General features: G+C 45.8%; 1 protein-coding gene across 1 annotated transcript in view; it reads right to left on the minus strand.

The window, feature by feature from the left end:
- Positions 1-5,133, minus strand: part of Prlr (prolactin receptor) — a 165,283-nt gene extending 160,150 nt beyond the window's left edge. Inside the window, exon 1 of the mRNA XM_005386193.2 lies at positions 4,857-5,133. The gene's annotated coding sequence lies outside the window, so the exon portion shown is untranslated. The remainder of the gene's footprint in view (positions 1-4,856) is intronic.
- Between the last annotated feature and the right edge of the window lie 867 nt (positions 5,134-6,000).

Here is a 6,000-nt window from a genome sequence, read left to right on the forward strand (position 1 = left end):
AGAACAGAGGGAAAAGTTGTTTGAAAATAGGGGGAAATATTTCTGTTATATCTTTGTTAAATTATTAGTTAAGACCAGTGCTACTTAATGAAAATATAAAGTGAATCATATCCATGATTTAAATTTTCTATTAGGCCACAGTAAAACAAATTAAGAGGCTATGAGTAGGTGATTAATTTAATGTTTCATTTAAAAATATATCTAAAATATTATAACAACATACTATCGAAATAAAAATCAAGAGAGTTTTTCTTTATTGTGTGGGGGTACAAGGTTTTTGAGATCCAAGGTGTGTTTTACACTTGCAGCATACCTCAGCTTGGATTAACTACATATCAAGTGTTCCACAGGCACACGTGTGATGGCTAGTGTACTCAGGAGGGCAGCTCTAGACACACTAACTGAAATTTGAGAAATCAGATAGGAATCACTGTCAACAATTAACTACCTGATATGCTTTTGTATTTTCCTTCTGTTGGTGCTCCATCTCCCAAAAGAGATTATCTCAAAGGACACATGCTGTGTTAGCAAACCAAAAATCCAGGGCACATATCCATTGCCATACATCTGTGCATTTCCCTTTATGTAGGGTGTCCTTTCTCCTCCTCTCTTTTTTGTCTTTGCCCTAACATTCTACCCTTCAATGCCCAACTTTTATCCAATCTCTCTCAATGTGCCTTACTGCTTGTAGCATGCTGCCCCCTGGAATCTCAAAGCTTTAATTGTACCATTCATGTGACACTCAGAATGTCCTCTTATGAAGGGATTCTAATATCAGCTTTGTAACCTTGGACCAGCTGCTTTACCTCTATGAGTCTCAGTTGTTTCAATGATAAAGTCAAGATGAAAGTAGCAAGCTCATCAGATCGCTGGGCAGATTAAATAAGACAGGTATGAGGTGCACAGCACAGCCTAGAATCGTATAATAAGCATTCGAACAATAATTCCCCTGTATTACATCCCAAATGTTTTCTAAAGGGCCTACCTTTAGATATGAGGCTCTACTGCTTCCCTCATTCCACTTCAGTCTTCTCTTGCAATTTCTTCTGTTAAGGCAGCCCTTTCCCTAGATCTTCATAGGGCAGGTATTTTTTTTTCTTAATTCAAATTTAGGTTTTAAGGGTCACCTTCTTAAGAGAGTCTTCTCTGACTTCCTCTTTAAAGTTTTCCCCTAGCCCCAATACTCTCTAGCCCCCAGCCTCTATTTTCTTCATAGCATGTATCAATATCTGGAATAATCTTTATGTGTTTGTTCCCCTGCCTTTTATCTTTTGCTCTGTCATACCAAGAAGCTCCACAAAAGGTGGGACTCTTCTGTCTTATTTGTACTGTCAAATGCCCAGCACACAACAGAATTCAGCAAGTGTTTGCTGAATAAATGAGTGAAAAAATCACTAACACAAGAAAGTAAATATAAATAGTATGATTCTAAAGGTGGTAAAGAATGGAGCTTATTTTTTTTTTTTAACCTATAAGGATGACCCAGGAAGTCGGTGGTAGAGAGCTGCCTTATCTATCAGATGGGCTTGGAAGGGGTCAGGAAAGTTATTCTCCTAACTTGCTACCTGTTAATATGTGTCATGAACAAAGTATATATTTGCACCACTTAAAACCACTCACCACATTGGTTTACTTGTGCTTTTAAGAATAATCCAAGGCCAGGTGTGGTAGCACATGCCTAGAATCCCAGGACTCAGGAGGCTGAAGTAGCAGGATCACTGCAAGTTTGAGGCCAGCCTGGGCTACATAGTGAGTTGAAGGCCAGCCTGAACTACACAGAGAGACATGAATAATCCAAATCCAATTTGTCACAATGCAGTTTTCTGATATCAGAGAAGCTGGTAGCACTGGGTATAATGGAAAAGGGGTGAGGTCCAAGTCTGACAAATCTAGACTTGAATCCCAGGCTCAAAAAGTATACAAGGCAAATTCTGTAATAGTCTCTAATGCACACTTTCCTTATCAGTGAAGCTTTAAATGATTACTCATTCTCTGCAATGTTGTTACGAAATTTAATTGAGGTAATATAGGAAAGTTCACCTTCAAGGCTCAATGAATAATAGCTATCAGTATTATCATTTTGCACACGAGAATATCTATCCAGATTATGCTGATCAATCTTTGCAATTTTTTCTAAGGTTCTGATATTTCTTTCCCACATTTCCTTGTCATGTAACCACTTGTGACTGAGCAGCCAGGATTCCAGAGAGTGACAGAGAGAGACAGAAGCAGTGAGAATGAACTGAATTTCAAGTCAAATCTATGCCAAACAGCGAAAGATAACAACATAGACCTCTTTACAAGGACAGTTTCTGGTACATTGGAGATGGACCTGTGCATGAGACTTGCTTACATGCCCAGCTTTTTGTAGTTACAGGCACAAATAGTGAATCTGTGTTTAAGATTATGGGCTAAAAGACAACAAACAGAAGGGTAGAGAATCCATCAGTCTGGTAATATTTTAGTTGTTGGCAAAACAGAGTGCTTGACCCGGCACGGTTGAAGAAATAACAGGACCCTGTAATCTGAACCCTCACTCACTCATCTTTGAGAGTAATCAGACTAGACCTGATTTCACTCCTTCTGCTAATACAAGCCCTGAAGAAGAGAAAGCTACTCTAAAACGTTTAGACCATTGGACACTTAATTAAATCTCTCATTAATATTAATAGTGGAAAGTCATCACTGACTCTGGGTCAGGCATGACACGAACAGTATTTCTAATTACTCAACAACTGTACAAGAATGTTGCATTGTTCCTCGTTTTGCAGACAGAGAAAGTAAGGCTCAGGAAGATTCAATGGGTTGCAAAAATGTAGAAGCCCTGATCTGAAGCACAGTATGCTGGGTTCCAAAACCCTGTGTGTTTACCAGTTCATATACCAGAGCTACGTCTTGCTGGCAACACCAGTGGAAAACTTAGGACCCCACAAGATATGAACCTATAGTCCCTTAAAGACAAAGTACAGAGATCCCAATGCAGCCCATTACCTATACTGTGCATTGAGGCAGCAAGTCATACTTGGTTTTCAAATAAAATCCTGGCCTTTCAAATAAAATCCTGTCTGTGCTAGCTGGGTGACCTGGACAGTGCTCTTTCATTTGGACAGTGACCCTCTTTGGATGGTTCTCCAGTGTTGTCTGTAGGACTAAAACATCCAGAGGTAAGGATGTTGCCTTAGGCAAGTTTTTGGAAGACTTATGAGGAGAGGTCTGCATGGGACAAAGACTGGCGAACCCCTGAACTGCCTGGGGACTACACCAGGAGGGAAGGCTGTCTCCTTCAGCAGTATGGTTGACCCCTCTGAGAAGGCTTGCGAGTTACTCCTGTAGTTATCCCAACTGCTGTTAGGGGCTTGGCTGGGAGACCCTGATGCAGGTCCCTAAAGACAGTGGATTTTCACCTGCAGTGCAGGTCTGGTGTGCAGAGGTATCTACCAGCCCTCAGGGATTGCATGTAAAATTTGCCTGCATTCCATAAGAAGCCCTCACCCCACGGGGAGAAAACTCAACAGCTAATTCTTAAAAGTGCTTACAACCCCTACTTTTTAATTTTTAAAAAAATTTAAAATTTTTATCAGTACATGTTTGCAGGACATAATGCTTACATTCACTGTGGGGAACTGAAACACGTACATAGCACCTTCTAGCTCTTTTTACTTCTTCCTTTCCTCGCCCTCCTCCCTCCCTCTCTTCGTCCCCTTCCCATGTGCAAATGATCTATCTCCCTGGGCCCTCACTTTTAAAAACCACTAAAATTAAAATTTTCATCCGTTTATTTTCCCTTGCAATGTACAGCACATTTACCCCGTTACATTTCTCTGAATTTTGCCCAGTAAACTGAGGCCCAGAGAATGTAAGTGTCTTGCCCAAGGTTGCACAGCCAAGGGACAGAGCTATGTGATCAGTAGCACTCCGCTGGTCAGCAGACTGAGGTGGGAAATCCTTACTAGTCAACCCTTTGAATGAAGGCAAAAGGATCCGTCCAGATTAATAATAACGTTTGCAACCATTTTCAAGTCCCATCACAGAAAAGCCTAAATTGCTTCTTTACGAGGGAAATGCGGATTGCTTCTCCGGGATATGGGTAGAAGTCATTAAAAGGGTATTTTCCTAGTCCCGGAGCCGAACTCTAGCCCTAGCCTTCCCTCTGCGCGGCCGCCTGGCTTCCCCGTGCGGAGTTTGCCGGTTCTCCTTCCCGCTTCCGCCGGGCTGCGTTCCCAGCGCGCGGTGTAGCTCGGGGCTGGGGATTTAGCTCAGTGGCACAGCGCTTGCCTGGCAAGCGCGAGGTCGTGAGTTCGGTTCCCGGTACAGAAAAAAAAAAACCCAAAAACCAGAGGAGGCTGCTCGCCCGCACGGCCCGCACCCGGAGGTGAGGGTGCGGGGCAGCCACACCGCTGGGGTCAGCGCAGGTGACCCTAAACTTTCCCCGCCGTGCGGGTGCCCGTGCGGGGCTGTGGCGGCGGTGGAGGAGGGAGACCCCCGAGCTGGCCGTCCTCGCACCACCTGTCGGAGCCCCTGCCCGCTGCCCGCTCGGTCGCTATGTCCCCACTTTTCATGTGGACATAAACAATGCACCTTCCGAGAACCTCGCGATCAGGCCGAAACTCGCCCTAAGGGCGCACTTGCGGGTGCGGGCGCGGGGTGACGAGCACCTTAGCGGTCTTCGGGTCAGGCACCCCGAGGCCGGCTGCGGTCACAGCGCGGAATTCCCGCGGCCGCGGCTGCGGTTCCCTCCGCCGCTCCCCCAGCAGCCCGCGTCGCCGCCACGCTCGCTTCAGACCCGCGCGGGCCTCGAACCCGCAGCCGGGACCGCGCCCGCCTGCCCGCCCAGCTCCAGCCCGCCGGGTGCTCACCTGTGCCGCCGAGCGAAGTCTGCCCTCTCACGCCGGGAGCGCTGGCCGCACGGGGACGCGGCCACCCATGGTGTGTCGCGCTGTTTCCTGGACAGCCGGTACAATCCAGAAAGCGGGAGCGCAGCTGAGTAAAACAGAGAAAGGAAGGCGGGGAAAGCCCAGCCCAGAAGATGGGGCGCCTGGGGGTGGCAGCCTCCGCTCCCGCGTCCCCAGCCCGGGTGCCTCTGAGAAGCTGCGCTCGGCGCACTTGTTCACTCTTTCTTCATTTGAGGAGGAGTCACTGTTACAACATTTCTGTTCCTTGCTGGAGGCAAAACAGTGATTTCTCTCCAGCGTGCAAAACGTCCAGAGCCTGCCAGTTTCGCAAGGTGACAGAGGCAGCTGGGGGAGCGGGAACGCGGAGAAGACGCGAAGAAATCGCCGGTTCTCCCTGGGTCGGCTTGGCGTGGTCAGGGGCTTACACCTGCCATTGAAACTGCACCAAAAAATAGATAGAACAATAATAAAAATGTCGAGTGACTTCAAAGGTAGTATTTTCCAGGCAGTCAGGCGTGGGGCTTTGGTGTCAAAATTCTTTCCTTATTTCTGAACAATCCTGAGCCGCAGCTTGACCATACTTGAGGAGGGCTGCAGGAGTTCCAACCTCACCTTCCAGGAAAAGGAGGCGACAAAAACGGGGCAAAGGAAACAGCGACCCAAAAAGGTTTTGCTTTCTTTTTTAATACCCAAGTCAAAACTTCTAAGGTGCTGGGTTTTTAACTTTGCCACATCAAAATAATACCGAAACAGGTAGCACCTACGTAACCTGCACTTCTATTGTTTTCCACAGATGTAGAACTTACCTTTTCTAGTAGGGGGTCTACGTTCTGAATTTTATTTCAATTTTGATAGTAACCCACACACAACTACCACCACTTTTTCTCTTGCAAAGGAAAAAAAACATGGCAACAAATACTGCCTGAATCAAATAAATAGTTACCCTGAGTTAGTACTTTGCTAGCATCTGATGCCATTCGTTAATAGTACATCTAACTGTTACATAACCCAAAGAGCCACCAAGGACTTATTTTAAACAAAGGCTATTGAGTTTCAAGAAAAGTTATTGGAACACTGGGCTTTTCATTTTTGATTTGACTACCACGTT

The sequence above is a fragment of the Chinchilla lanigera genome, unplaced genomic scaffold, assembly GCF_000276665.1.
Source record: "Chinchilla lanigera isolate Chin_1 unplaced genomic scaffold, ChiLan1.0 scaffold00025, whole genome shotgun sequence".
NCBI classification, from domain to species: Eukaryota; Metazoa; Chordata; class Mammalia; order Rodentia; family Chinchillidae; genus Chinchilla; species Chinchilla lanigera.